At 48.5% G+C, this 15,869-nt stretch overlaps 1 protein-coding gene across 4 annotated transcripts in view; it reads left to right on the top strand.

Annotated features, from left to right (window-relative positions):
- Window positions 1-15,869, top strand: part of CEP295 (centrosomal protein 295) — a 721,329-nt gene that overhangs the window by 524,674 nt on the left and 180,786 nt on the right. The window lies entirely within an intron of this gene.

The following is a 15,869-nucleotide window of genomic DNA, read 5'->3' as shown; positions in this document are numbered from 1 at the left end:
GATATTCGTGTCGATCTGTCAGGTCTTTGCTCAGCACCATACAACTGCTCTTAAGTGACTTTTTTCTGTTGATGGGCAGAATTTGATTTTTTGGGGTTTTGCTGTCCATTGTATCAAACCTCTTAACATTTTACTTTTATCCTTTGGTTTTTCTTGCATCTTTTGACTTGTTTTTGTCGTCGGAGGGATTTCTACTGAATTCTACCTGTCAATGCAACCCTTTTCCCTATACTGTCCTATTTTGGCCTCCTAGGAAGGGTGCTTTTTATTTAATTATATTGCTCTATCGTAGTGTGGTGGAGTAGGCTGGTAGCAGCTGTTATTTAGTTTTGGCTTCACCAAAGGTGCAGCCAATTTGACAGCATAAGTAGCCCACTCTAGTGGGTACTGATTCATTTTCCTAAGTCCTACTCGCTATCATTTTGTTTTAGGCTATACCATTGTTTGTGTAAACCATGATGCAGGCCTAAAGAGGCTGTTGTGCACGCTTTCGACTCACTTTGAGCCCAGACGTGCACCCCTTCTGTGGTGGTGTTTTTGACTGGTGTGGGATGTTCACTTGCCCCATGTAAACCCAATTCGCAAACTTTGGGTGGACCAGATTTTTTGCTGGTTTTTAGTGCTGACCTGATTGGCTGGCCCCCACAATCTTCCTGTGTCTGACTTTTGTGTGATTGGAGGACTGGCTTATGACAGCTCAGAGTGTCTGTGTAGAGGAGACCAAGTCTGTTTGCAGTCTGCTGGTTTTCTTACCTGCTTTCTTGGGGGATTTTGCCACAAGGCTGGGCTACTTAATTGTAAAACCAAGTTTGGCCATGCTGGCTAAATACTGTGTCCTTTATCACTTGCCCTGGTTTCACATTTTGCCTATTGGATGTCCTTTCTAGGCTGTCCCTCTTCCACCTTCTGGTACTCTTCACTGGGTGTGTCAGGCTTGGAATGTTTATGGATAATTTTAACGCTGGCTTCCTGTTTTATCCTCCTTTTCGTAGTCCCTCGAGGTAGGAAGCCCCAGCTGTACAGAAGGGTGGTGAGATGCCACTACCCACCTTTGCTCTTCGTCTGGGTATTCTTAGGTTGCCAGTATTTCCACCATTGTGGGACTGGTTTTTACTGCCTGGTTGCTCAGTTTTGCCACCTGGATCCACTTGGTCATGTCCCTACACCTTCAGGGTGCTTTCTGTCATTGCCTTTTCTACTGGTTGTTCTTTTAGGTCGTCTGGTGTATTATGGACCGGGGTGGGGGTACAAGTTAATAAGTACTGGATCCTGCAACTCGCCCAGAAAAAACATTTAGATTCTGAGCTAAATTCTGAAAAACTGTTCCCTGCACACTTACCCGCGGGTCCTGGGCTTGTGGGTTATTCAACGGATTTCACATCGGGTGTCCGCTATATCTGGCAGAAGTGGGATTCTGCAGGTCCCCCTCTACCAAGGTTCACCATGATCTTTCCTTTGCCCGAATCCTGCTTTTCTTCCTGCCTTCTTGGGGCTTTGTATCTCTCAAGACTGGAACTGGATCTCTTCAAAATGGTCTCCTCTGGCATGGTGTGCTGCCATATCCTACCCATCTGGTTGATTAGACATTCCTACCTTTTCCCCATAACTGTGACTGTGCCTATTGAATGTGTCTGTTATTCCTTACGTAGAACTGTTTACGAACTTGGAAAACTCCAGTAATGTGACTTTTGAGGGTACTTGCATGAATGAGCATTGACATTTTGCCTGGGTCCCTGGAGTTTTCTCGAAGAGACTGGAATTTTAGCTTGTAAAACTGAATTGCTATGTATTTTTAAATCCATGCATTACACTCGCTTATAGAAATGTATTGAGTCACTCTTATTATAACTGCTGGTTACCTAGGTACCCTATTTCTAGTTGTGTAATACAACCATATGGGTCTGGTGTTATGAGCCTAATGTTATCCTAACTTGCTGGCCTTCTTGGTATTGTACTGTTAATATTCTCCCCTTTGTACTAGAGTTGGTGAGAATTACTGTGGCTATCAATGTCTTTGCATCCTTGGTCTTGATCATGACATCTTAAATGTGTTTTACTGTTCCCTACAGTTTCCTTTTCCTCGCCACCCCTTAGCCTTTGATGTATTGTGCCTAAAACCAGGTAGTATGCATACTTTCTGCTTAGGAGTGGGGATGGTCTCCAATGCCCCTTTTGACTGTTTTTATACATGCACTGTTACTATGTGTTATGTTTAACAAAAAGTACTTATTTTCCTTTGTTAAGAAGGATTTCTAGAATCTGGGCTTGTGGACAGATTGCAGGAGGCCACCCTATTTATAGTGAACAGGGGAACGCTAAGAGGTTAGCCAAACCCAATCAAGGTAAGCATGGAGAGTGGTCAAGACTTAGTCTCAGGAGAAAGTGAGGCGGGTTAGGGGTCGACAATGAGCCCACACATTGAAGCACACAATAATTGAATTTAGACGGGCAAGTACAAACATTCTCTATTATAGGCACATACATGCACAATAATTAAACTGGCAGTTAGTAATATCACACAATACTCAATTATCCAACATATATACAGTCACCTTTAGGTTTTTAGGCATGCATACAATAACTTGGACAATTAAAAGAAGGTATGTAGTGATGCAGTAGAATGAAACCAGTTCACAAGAATGGTGCCCTAACTAAGTTCAATCCCTTTGATGTATGGGGCCTTGTGCCCAAGAGTAAGAGCTTCTTAGGAGAGGGGGACAGATGTAGCAAGAGTTCTTGTGGTAGTGAACATTTTCCAGAAGATATTCAACAAGTTACAGGTATGTAAAAAATTATTCCTATCTTTCAGATACAAGTTTGTAGATCTGACATTCAAAAAGTTATGGAATAGCCAAAGTTAATTTTGAAGTTTTTTCTAAGGCGAACAGGGGGAGGTGAATGCTGTTAGAACAGTTTTTCTGAAGTCCAACTAAGGGCTTCACAAACCATACAACCGAGACAGTACAAAACTCCACTCTTAGTATAAGGCTGTACTACTTGAATATTTGGTAGCATAGACATTACAGTCGGGCTTATTTTAGGAGGGAGAGAGGGCTGTAGGAAGGTACAAAGAACCTGAAGCATACAAATGGTTCAATAAAAACAGGAGTATTATAAAACATAAGGTTTATTATAAATACGAATAGGCCAAAATAAATATTGGTAGGTTAGTACTTTCTCATAGAATCATAAACCCATAAAAACACAACACAATGCTTGAAGGCACACAGACCAAAGCATAAACCTTATTTAGAATACGAACAGTATTTCTAGGCAAGTCAGACCTAATTATACACATTTAGAATAGAACACACCTATTCAGGGGGAATAAAGCCACTAGTTATTTTTAAACTACTTTGCAGTAAGTCAAGTGTAGTAGACCCTGTCAGTCATGCAGTGACTCTGACTTAAGGAATCACTTAGTAAACCGACCCTATTATCAGGATACTTTTATGAATAGTGGAACCCAAATTCATGGAACAGTATAAACCTTTAACTACATTCAGGATAACTCGATTAACCCAGGTGAGTAAAACCTAATGTTGTAATTAACAATGAGTTGCTTTGCAGTTCAGTTCAGTGGAAAACAGACTAAGATAAGCAATAACTAACTTATTTTAGGATGGCACAAGGCAGACCAAAGTTAGTAACACTCACAATAAATGTATTAAGAATAACCTGCAGCTATTCAAGGTAAGTAAAGCACAAGGTAGACTTATTCTAGACGGGCTAAACAGCAGGTCAGGGGAAGCAAGACCCAGTTGATGAACTTACACTTTTATATCCTACAAGAAATAGTAAAGTGAAGCCAACAGACTTGCGAAGAGGGGAACTCAATTCACAGGTGAGTAAGATAACCTTATATATATTTTTCAGAATAGCAAAACAACTTCAAAGGATAGTAAGAACTTTTGTAACTGTTCCTTTTCCAGAGGGCCCGTTACCAAACAAACTCCTTATCAAGTAAGTACTTTTCAACACGTATTACATTTCTAAGCCAAGAGGCACTATCCTTATAAAGTCTTTCCCTATTCTTGAAGCATGAGTGTTCTCAGTGGCAGGAGAGGGGTCACTAGGACTGTAGTGTCCAGCAGACCGTTCAGGATAGGCACAGATGTAAGGAAAGTCAGAGTTCCTATGTAAGTCTCTTGAAACCAACTAAGTAATTAGTTAGTGTCCAGGGACTTCACAGAAGACGCTCTAGGAGGATTTCAGCAGTGGACCTAGGTGATCTGGAAGACATGCCTCCCATTCACGTTAAACACCCCAAAGCTACACATGAATCACACAAGGCTTAAGCTAAGTAATACCACAAGCCAACACAGTACCTCAGCACAGAAAGAGTGTGCAGCAGGAAGTCTTCGGAATCTGCAGCCAAAAACACGGTTGATTAGTTTCTTGTCATGAAGACTGACGGGACACGAAGGGATTTTGCAGCCAGGATCAATGGGGAAGGCTCCAAGCAAGAGTTAGTTTGCGACTGGATGCGGTTCTGTGATTTTGATGCCCTTTTCAGGAGCTAGGAGAAGACTGAACATCGCTGGTCGGATTCTCGTCGCTAATCTGGTCCAGCACTCTGGTGAGGGGGCTTCAAGAACTCTAGGTCCCGTAGGATGCCCAAAGTTTCTGCAAGAGTCGGAAGACCAAGCACTGCCCAATGGCCCAATGTCCCAGTGTATTGGATTATTGCAGCCCCGCAAGGTCGCAGCACGACGTGGGATGGCTCAAAATGCAGGTCGTCTTAATTCTAGTGGATCTCACCAGGTTCTGTGTCAGGGCCGTCCTTTTTGGAAACCTCATGTCGCTTGGAAGGGAGGGCGACGGCAGGCTCTGGTTACACATCAGGCTCTCCGGTCGCTGGAAATCGTCTGACGGATTTCCTTCATTTTCATCTTCCTCTTTGGTTTTGGTTCCAGTGGTCAACTACCTCTTCAGTTTCCAGGATCGGACCTTTATACCGGGAACCCAGCCAATCACACAGGCATGCAACATTCAAACCTGAAGGGGTGGCAGTCCTTTCAGGACCGGCAACCTCCCAGTTGGAACAGGATTCCAGAAGGCAGGCTGGAAGTCAAAGGACAGCAGTTTTGGACTCCTGCCTCGCTTCCTGCTTTCCCAGACACTCTAGAGTCTGGGCGGGCTTGCCAGAGGGCTCCCACCGAAGAAAGAACTCGTACAAAGGAATTTCCCACCCTGAAGAGTTAGGGGGAAGGACCAGGAAAGGACAAGAAATGTGAAATTGGCAAAAAAAGACGACTTGGGAACATTTTGGCAAAATGGACACCTAGGAGTGCCTTTACTGAAGCTGTGGAAACGGCTTGCAGTAAAGATGCACCAAACTAGTAAAAGGGTTCACTGCCATCATCCATTTGTCCCTGTAACAGAAATGTTAGTGAGAATGAGAAAGGGGATGCACTGTATCTCCCCAGCACTTCACATAAGGTGGGGTTTGCTGCTCTCGCCAAAATAAGGTTTAGGGAGGATAAATTATCCTTTCTATCCTTGGGAACAGTTGTTCTCATAAGGTTAGCCAGATAAAATTAAAAGGGGAGCCCAAAGGGCAACCCCTCAACAATAAAAGGTATATGCCAAAAAGTTGTCAAAATGGATACAATCAAAGACTCCATGGAGAGTCTTAAAAATGACACCCATAAAAAGAGTAAAAGGAGCTGTGAGTGTGGAAAAAGGTTTCCACTCACTGAGGTATAAGGAAAAATAATCCAACAGTCCAGCAAAAAGTTCTGGGGGTCTCACAAGTGAGAGAGATTTAGCACTAAACTTAAAATCTTACCTAACGAATGTGTTGCAATTACTGACTGCCCTAACTCTGATTTTCTCAGTTGACTATGTATGTCGACTGGGGAGTAGCTGGAAGTAGGTTTTCTCGCCGTTGGATCCAGTAGAAGATGATCAGGAGCTTCGGGTGCAAGGATTCTTCTGGCAGTTCCAGGAGCAGAGTGCAACACTTTGCAAAGAAGAAATGCAGAAGGCACTTATGCACCTCTGCAGACCCCTGCAGGACAGTTCATCAGACTGGCAAAGGCAAGTTCTAGTGACTGCTATCGCCCACAGACTACAGCAAGCGACTTTCCAGTCGCAGTTGAAAACCTTCTAGAGCAGGATCCCCTGATGATGGGAAGCTGAAACTTGGCAGGAAGGCGACGTGTGGCATGAGCTGGTGACCACCATGGAACAGTGATGATTCTACTGAGGTAGCCCACTGGAGAGCTGGTCAGTTCACTGGGTGGTCCAGGAACACTTCTAAAGGCTCAGGCCGGCTGGATCCTCGAGGCTGCATTGAGACCGGTTGGTCCCACCTTGGTGCCATCACAGATCAGGAAGTCCAGCAGGGCTTCGCCGGGCCAAACTCAGGAAGGGATGCAAGGCCTGTTTGGGGGGAGTCCACGGATCTTCAGTCGGCTGCTCTTCACAGGCTCCAACGCTGATCAGAAGAAATGGCTGCAAGAGTCGTCGTCTTATCCTAAATCCTGCCTGGACGCAAGTCCAAACCCACCAATGGTAAGGATCTGCACCATTCAAACAGCCAGCAGTAATCTAATCGGGGACCACTGTGAGTGTCACTCATACCACACACCCAGACTCTCTGGCACCACAGATGTGGAGTGGGACCAGACAGTGTCACCCACTTCCTAGTCCACAGCCACACAAAGGTAGAACTTACCTGTGAAAGCAGCGCTTTTTTGGGCATGTTATGGTAAATGTTTTTTATACTGCACACTGTCACCACCTGCGTGGTCCCTTGGCACTCTGGCGGATCTGTAAAGTGGAGGGGGGAGGGGGGCAAGGTAGTAGGACTGAGGGTGAAAAAAAGGGAGCAGGACTGAGGGTGAAAAAAAGGGAGGAAGAGAGCTGTGATGTTCTTTTGGCAGCTTTATTTCAGTTTACACTGTTCACTGAGCATAGGTGTGAGTTTGTTTGGTAGCCGTCATATGCTGTTGTGCGGGGCTATGAGCGGTTTGTTTCGTCGTTTCGTTGTTGCGGTGTAGTGATGTGCGTGCTGTTTGTTGTGCTGTAGAGGTATGGTTGTGTTTATTTCAGAGTTTGAAAGGTGTATGCAGAGGGATGAGTTTTTTTTGTGGGATTGGTTAGTGGCAATGCCTTATCGTAACCCCTCAGTTCTGTCTGACTGTGGCACATGTCACTTCCAATGTCATACATTGTGGTGTGTTACAATTCCCACATTTTCTGTGCATAGGCGTCGGTCGTTAACAGGGCTATTTAGTGGTGGTGTCCTCTCCACCCCTGTGTTCACACTAATGGATGTCCACATCACTTTATCCCCTGCCACATACCAGTGTGCAGCAAACATTGCCTCCACAGGCGGCTTCAGATGACGTACCTCTTCGCTTTGCCCTTGTGCTCCCTGTGCCCCGTGGTCCATCTGTTCTGAATGTAGGTCGCCACTCTACCATTTAATTCTAATGTCCTGTGTGGTTCAGTTAGGTCGGTACCATCTCTCCTTTGTTTCCGGTGGGACCCTCTATGGGTACGGGTACATCTGGGTCTGCCTCCTATTCAGAGGCTGCTCTTCTTCCCTGCACTTCGCTGTTGTCTGGCCTAGTCCCCGTCTTTACAGTCGTCTGTTCATTCCACGCGGCGTGGGTGTTGCTCATACGTTTTCATCCCATTCCGAGTTGATGAGCCAAGTTTTTAGAAGTTTTCTGAATTTTAGATGGTTATTCATGTTCGTATGTCTCTGGGGAGGGAGTTCCAAAGTTTAACGGCTATGCAAGAGAATGCTGATCCACCAAGTTTTTTCCTCATGTACGGTTTATGGTCTAGGCGGATGTCGCTGGATCTGAGTGTTGTAGTCGGCTGGTAAATGGCGATTTTCTTTTGTATGAATTCTACTCCCTGGCTGTGGATTGCTCTGTGTGTTAGGCACATTGTTTTCGAGGTAATTTGTTTTTTGTCTGGCAGCCAATTTAGCATCTTTAGCACTGGAGTGATGTGGTCCCTTCGTGGGAGTTTGCGAAGTCTGGCAGCTGCATTCTGTATACGTTGCAGTTTCTTCAGTTAATAATCCGGCATTTCGAGGTATAGGCTGTTGGTGTAGAATATCCTGGACATGATGAGGGATTTGTGCGTGAAGGAGAGGAATTGTAGAATCTTTTTTGATCGTGTGTAGGTGGAAGAAACCTTTCTTGATTATCGCGTTTACTTGCAGTTCTAGGGTTAGATCATTGTCATTAGGATTCCAAGGTTGACATTGACCTTGTATAGGATTTTCTGACCTGAGAAGGCAGGAAGAAGGGCAAACCACAATACGGCCAAAGGACAAGTGGAAAAATCTTGTGGCACTGCCATTTTAGGGTTCTAGCTACGTTTAGTCGCCATACGCAGTGAACGTGAATGTGCACACTAATAAGAATGCAAACATTTTAAAAATGAATCCGCTGCCACCAGCTTGTCTAGGCACATAAAAAAGTAACCAAAAATACCAAGAGTGAAAGACTAGGGTGATAAGAAAGTTGCTGTGCGCATTGTAAGGTGCTGTGTGCACTATTTTAGTGAAAAGACAAAAGGGAAAATTAGTTTCCCCTGTACTGATAATCTGAAGGACCAGCAGCAGGGCTGCACTGACGGTCCGGGAGTTGCAGCAGCCGTCCTCTTCCAGTTCATCTTCGGTTCTTTCGTTCCAGTGGTCCACTATGCCTTTCAAGCCAGGAGACTCGCCTTTTTAAACAGTTTTTTCCCATTCATTCCAGCCTAGCTGCCACTCGCCCAGCAGGGTAGCTGTCCTGGCTGGAAAGTCAGCCAGCCAATCACGCCAGAGTGCATTTGAGTCTCCTAGGAGACTAATCACAGGGAGGTTCAGGCACCTCCCTCACTTCCTGCCCACCCCTGACACTCGGGCTCCAGAGCAGCCCGCCAAAGGCGTAGGAACAAAGGGACCAAACCTGGTTTGGCGCTCAGAGACAAACTCTAGAAGGACCTTTCCAAAAAGAAATGGCGAAAAAAGACCGGGACCTGTTTAAACAAACGAGGCTCAGACGCCATCTTGAAAAATACGGCTCCCGCGATTTAACGCCAACGGTGTTCGCGGTCGGGATAAATCATGGTAGTTTGTTGTAAAACCACTGTCACCAGCCATTTAGAGAAGGGTAGCATTTGACTGCTACCCCTCCAGCACTCTATTGTAAGAGTGTGTGCTAGGTCTAGGAATTTGGAAAAGACTATTAACGTCAATTTCACTTTACTTTCTCTTGGAAACAGTAGTTTGTCCCAGAGAAGGTATTTAAACCTTGGGACAGCCTACAAGGCTTCCCTGTGTCACTGCTCTGGGGGTGCTGTGTGACACAAACGAAAAGATGCTGCTTATGGAGTTGTCTAAAACTCCACAATCAAAGAACACAAAAGTAAAACACACATCAAAATACATGAGCGAGTGGGGAAAAAGGTTCACTCTCTCCAGGTAAAGAAATAGAGTCCTCAAAATCCAGCAATGTTGCTGGGGGTCATTAAGGTGAAGCACATTTATGAGAATTCTCCCTCACACTTGTTTCAAAGTTCGTCTTGGGACCGGTTGTTCCCACCAACCAAAGTGAAGGAGTTGTCCTCTGCGGACCTCTTCTGTAGCATAGAAAAGTGGGGCAGGACATAGCTTCAGTCTTTCAAAGTGTCTGCAGGCGTCTCTGGTAGTCGTCTTCTGTTTCCTGTGGTTGATTTGCTTTACACTCCAGAAGTCTCACCTTTTATATAGTTCCAGCACACACACACACTCCTGCAATCTCGCCGCATTTTACAGAAAGAGGTGTTTGGTTGTCCGGTCAGGACAGCCAGACCCCCTGTGGGAACTGGACTGACTAAGGCACTTTGGCAGACAAAGGACATGGGGTGGAAGACTCCTCGCCCACTTCCTGCCTGCCCAGACCCTCTGGAGCCTAGGCGGGGTACCTACTGATTCCAGCCAAAGGCAAAAGACTTGCATAGACCTCCCCCTCCCAGGATGGTAGAAGACGGGCTAACAAAGACAAACCACGCTAATAATGGTGAAAAAAAAGGGAGGCCCCAAGTTGGTACTTGGGTGCCCTTATTGTGCACTATCGAGGCTATGGACATAGTCAGTGGTATTAAAAAATACACAATAGTTGGTAGAACACGTCCACTGCCACCAACCATAACTAGGTGTTTGTCTATGTGACTTAAAAGTCACAGGAGCAGAGAGGAGGATATTCAGTACCCCTTTGGCACTCCACTGAAGTTGGTGTGTGCCAGTCTCTCAGACTATAGAGTTTTGGGAGAGATGCTAAGTAAATCCTTAGTAACTGTAGTTACTTGCTGATATAGAAAAAGAATCTTAAAGGAGGACTCTAAGGATCCCCAGCAACACTGTCCATAAGGAGCTGTGTGCTGCAGTAGTAAAACACAGATGCCTTTAAGAGCTATGGAGCAGATGGATTCAGGTAAAATACAAAGAATAAAGTTCCACAAGAATGAGGGGAAAAAGGTTCCACTAATTCAAAAAGGTCCAGAGGTCAAGCAAAATGTGCTGGGGGGTCTCACTAGGAGAGGGGATGAAGCACAATAATGCTAAATCTCCCTAACACAGTGCATAATCCTTTGATCGCCAACTGGAGATAGTCTGTCGCCGCCTGACCATGGGGACTCCCATTGGAATCCAACCTCTTCACTTCCTGGAGGTCTCCTGAAGTTGCCTACTCCGCTGAAGTCTTTTTCCTTTTGTGTCACAAGTGACCATCTGGCCAGTCTCTGGAACCGTAATACAGGTACCAACCAAGTCTGAGAACAGCATCTGCACCCGCAAACCCCTGAATCTCCCTCGACCGGGCCAAGCATAGAAGTAAGTTCGCCCAACAGATTACGAAACCTCAGAAGTCATTTCTGGGAAAATGTGAGTAATGGGGTAAGTTAGCATACATGTTTTGCTCTCCCCGACCTCTCCTCCATAGGACTAAATGGCCGTAAAGTCCTGGCCCTGGCTCTCCCTTGCCTGACTCAGATCGGTGGCGGTCTAATCTAAAATCCCCCCCCATTTCCCCACCACTCCTGGGCCTTCTCTAGTGTGGTGGAACTGAGAGAGATACTTACCTGAACATTTTTAAACCTTTGCAGCACTTGCACTAGGCCCCATTCCATCTCAGGGCTGGACTTCTTAAAATGTATGGATTTAATTCTAGGATTGCTTCAAAGTGTTTTAACTATAACCTTCCATTTATCTACTTGTGATCACTGGTTTTGAATCCACTCATTTTCTATCTCTTGACTTGCTTTACCACACAAATTATGCAAACTGTTGCTTAACTCTATAAGGAAAAGTGTAGGGGTTTTACCTAAAAGGCCTAATCGTTTTAATACTTTTGTACTAGCATAACCCTCCCCAGACACCCCGTGTAGACTTCATTGTCCTTCCCTTTCTCCATAATAGGTTGCCCTCCACAAATCCCCCAAACCTCTAGGGTTGATTTTAGAAATCCAACTGAACAGATAACCTAGTATTGTGTCATTTCAGTTAATCTATATAGTTAATCTATATAGTTCAAACACAATAAGAATTTGAGCAGCCTTAATGTTTAGAAAGATTTTCATTTTGCACTTTTCCATCTATAGATTCCTATGGAACCCCAGTCTTTTTGATTATTTTTTTTAACCCTGTCCTAATTTGTCGAGGTTAATGAAGCTTCTACTTTACTTCCCTTGTCAGTTTTACTCATGCCTAAGGGGAAACTGGCTAGTTCTTCAGACTGCCTGTTCTAATTGTATTTTTACAATGGCATTTTGGTTACTTGGATGAGATAAGCTGGTGGCAGCTGTGAGGTTTACTGTTTGTGCCATATTTTTCTCGTGCACTTTTGAATTTACCCCGAATGGCTAGTAAAGGTGGCCTGCACCCTAAAATGTCCTTCTCCCTGCCTTCTCATGTCAGAAAATGCCATATATAATAACCGGTTTTCCTGTGAAAGCTGCTGCTTTGGCGGGGAAGTGCACTTTCTCCAGCATGGGGTCTGGCATGGATTCACATGCTAATGAATATTCCCTGTCGTCAGGCTGGGAATCTTCGGTAAAGAAAAAAATCAGTATCAGTTTCGTTTCTGATCTGTCTTTCGTAGTAGTAACCAATCACTGATCTCTGCGTCATACTGACCACAGCCAATGACTGCCCTCTACCTAAGCCCCGCCTCTGGCAGCCATCTTCAGATTTTTACCGCACGTTCAAGTGTTGGGATCCTCGTGCTATTGCTCTCGAGCGTTAGTGCTATTTTTCACGTTTTTTCTCAAAAAATTGCTCTTTTTTCGGTCAAAAGAGCCTCAAGCTCCACCGTTTCTTCATCCGATCAACGGGGACCCGTGTCGGATTTGTTTACGCCCCTCAAGGGTGAAGATTTCGTCGAGCCACGCTTTTGGAGGACTCCAGAAGTTTCTCAGGCCCATCTCGGACATGGCCCAGGAGAAGGGAAGCTCGACGCCCGGAAAGCTGTTCAGGGTCTGCCCTGGATGCCAGCTTCAGAATGTCTTTGAGGACGAACACTCCCTTTGCCTTTACTGCCTACATGAAGACAAGACGCACGTGGAGAAGGACTGTGCGTTTTGCGGCAATATGTCGGAGCGGACCATGAAGGACCGCCATCAACGTCTCGCCAACTGGCTGGAAGGAAAGAGCCCGTCAGGCGAGAAGAAGAAGAAGTCTGAGCGGTCTTCTAAGACCTTTGAGGGCGCCCCGGCGAGTCCGCTGGCACCGGGAGCGCCGAACGGTCGGTTCTACGGGCGCCAGGCAGGGCGCATCCTCCCCGGCGCCATCAACCACGAGCCAACGCTCTGGCTCGGGTAAGAGGAAGGCTGAGCACCCGGCGAAGCTCCTGGAGAGACCCTGGTCGAGCTCGAAGGCCCCATCGGAGGGGGAGCGAGGCGGTGACCCTCCCCCCAATGAGAAGGCGGTGAGTGCACCTAAGGTGGTGAAAGCCTTAATCCATCCGGCCAAGGCCTCTATCGAGACAGTCGCGGCGGCCCTGGCTCAGTCTGTGGAGGCTACACCAGTGGTGGCGACCTCGGGGCCCAGAGTCTCCCTGCCACCACGGAGGGAGTCCTCTTTCATGCCCATTGACAGGACCCCCGTGAAACCTCTTACGGAGAAGGAAAAGGGGGGGCAGGAGGTCGTCGTGGATTCGGCCTCAACCTCTGAGGAAGAGCTGGTCGAAGTCTTAAGCCACAGCGTTGGCGTGGAAGAAGACCAGCCCGTCGGGAGGGACCCCGACGTAGGAGACGACGAGAACGTCGAGGGTGCCGACGGGGCTCCTGACCGCCCGTCGGACTCCCCTCAACCAGTGCCGCAAGACAACTCGGCGGCCATTTTGTTGGCTATACAGTCCTTATGCTCAGAGATAAGGACGAGACTGCCGTTACCACCAACGGAGGAACCGATCCCGACGGGCGACCCGGAGCCAGGCCCTTCTGGGAGCCCTCCACCTAAGAGAAGAAGGATTCACCCTCCACCTCCTTTTCAGCCATCGCGCCCTGTTCAGCCCTCCTCCCCGTCCACGAGACGTGAGGATGATGCGGGGACTGACACGGCCGCGACGGGTACAGACGACGATCTCCCGTCGTCACCTCCCACCCGGGCTTCCCCGCCCGAAGAGATTGGATCGTTTCACTCCATGATCGCCAGGGCATCCGAGCTTTTCCTGCTCTGCCCGGAAGAGAAGTGGAAGGTTTCCTTTATCAACGGCGCGAGGCCAAGAGGAAGACAGTCCTCGCTGTACCTCTACTGGAAGATATTTGGGATGAGGGCCTCGCCCTCCTCAAGAACCCATCCACGACGCCGGCTCGAAGGGAACAGTACGAGAAGAAGTACCGGGTCCCGGACGCGGCCCCCTTGTGCCTTTGGGCACAGCCTACCCAGGACTCGGTCGTCTCCGCGGCGGCCAGGAAGAAAGCGGGGGGGGCGCGGCCTCTACGTCGACCTCCCCACCGGACGGCAAGGGAAAGAAATTAGACACGATGGGACGCAGAGTCATCTAGTCGGCAGCGACGACGATTAAGGCGGCCAAACTGCAAACAGGGTGCCTCCAAAGGTTCCAGCGGCGGTTTTTCCACCTACCGTCAAGCGGCTCGTTCGTCGTCACAGGAAGCTTACAGGGGACGAGGCAAGTCAGGCGGACCCCTCCGTTGTCGCCAAGGAGGACAAGGCGGCAAAGCCTCGTCGAGGCAGGACTGAACCGGCCGTGGGGTCGGGCCCCCACCGAAGCACCCCAGTGGGAGGCCGGCTGGCGAGCTTCGTCAGCGTGTGGGAGTCGATCTCCACCGACCGTTGGGTGCTGGACGCCCTAGCTCAGGGTCACGCGCTCGAGTTTCTAAAGAGGTGCCCGCGCGTCCCCCCTGTGGCCAGGAAAGAACATAACGTCCCTCAACTTCTCTTGGAGGTAAAGGCGATGCTCAAGAAGGGCGCCATCGAGCTCGTCCCAAAGAGGCTTCGGGGCTCCGGAGTTTACTCAAGATACTTCCTCGCGAAGAAGACTGGAGGATGGCGCCCCATCCTGACCTACGACGACTGAACAAATTCATCAAGGCACAGAAGTTCCGGATGGTCACCCTCCAACACGTCCTGGGTCAACTGGAGGAGGGCGATTTCCTGTCGTCGTTGGATTTGGAGGATGCCTATTTCCATATTCCCATCCTAAAGGGACACCGAAAGTTTCTCAGATTCGTGGTCCAAGGGCGTCGCTACCAGTTCAGAGCCCTTCCCTTCGGATTGAGGTCGGCACCCAGGGTGTTCACCAAGTGCCTCGCACCGGTGGCGGCGCAGCTGCGCCGAGAGGGGATCCACGTCTACCCCTACCTGGACGACTGGCTCATCCGAGCAAAGACGAAGGAGCTTGCCGTGGAGCACACGGCAAGGACAGTCCAACTACTCACGGACCTGGGATTCTCCATAAACTACGCAAAGTCCCACCTGGTGCGCGCGCAAGACTCACTGTTTCTGGGAGCGAAGCTCGACAGTGTCGCTTCTGGCCTCTCCGTCAGAGGAAAGGACGAGGGCCATCTTGGGCAAGGTGCAGCGGATGCTGGTTGCGGACGCGGCCAGGGTGAGTTCCATCAAGTCCCTCCTCGGAATGATGTCTTCTTGCATTTATCTCATCCGCCTGTGCAGGCTCCGGATGCGCCCGTTGCAGGAGTTCCTGGACGCGCGCTGGATCCAGACGACGGGCAGCTTCGAGGAGAGGATCACACTCGACGAGAGTTTCCGACGAGCGATCCGGTGGTGGGGCACCCGCGCGCTTTCGGCGGCGGGCATGGACTTCCAGACCCCCGGCCACCAGGAGACAGTGACCACGGATGCCTCCCTGGAAGGGTGGGGAGCGCACACCGAAAATCTGGACGCGAGAGGCCTTTGGCTTCCGACGGAGAAGTCCCTCCATAGCAACGTCCTGGAGCTCTGTGCAGTGTTTTGGGCCCTCAGGTCCTTTCTTCCGTCCCTCAAGGGCAAGGTGGTGAGGATCTTCACCGACCACACCACCACCATGTTTTACATCAGGAAGCAGGGCGGAACCAGGTCCCCAGCCCTGTCCAAGGAGGCGCAGGATCTGTGGCATTGGGCCGTCGCCCAAGGGATGTTTCTGGTGCCGTTTCATCTGGCAGGGATAAAAAACACCATCGCCGACTCGCTCAGCAGAGAGCTGCGCTCGTGCCACGAGTGGGAACTACGACAGGATCTAGTGGACCGCCTCTTCCGACGGTGGGGCACACTCCAGATCGATCTGTTCGCGACGAACTCCAAGTGCCGGAGGTTCGCCAGCAGGTTTCCCCAGCCGAGGAGCATGGACGATGCTTTCTCGTTCCCCTGGGAGGGCCTGTTTCTATACGCGTTCCCTCCATTTCCATTGCTGATCCGG

This window comes from Ambystoma mexicanum, chromosome 7q (genome assembly GCF_040938575.1).
Source record: "Ambystoma mexicanum isolate Mex_15411 chromosome 7q, UKY_AmexF1_1, whole genome shotgun sequence".
Taxonomy (NCBI): Eukaryota; Metazoa; Chordata; class Amphibia; order Caudata; family Ambystomatidae; genus Ambystoma; species Ambystoma mexicanum.
This window is presented reverse-complemented; position numbering and strand designations above follow the sequence as displayed.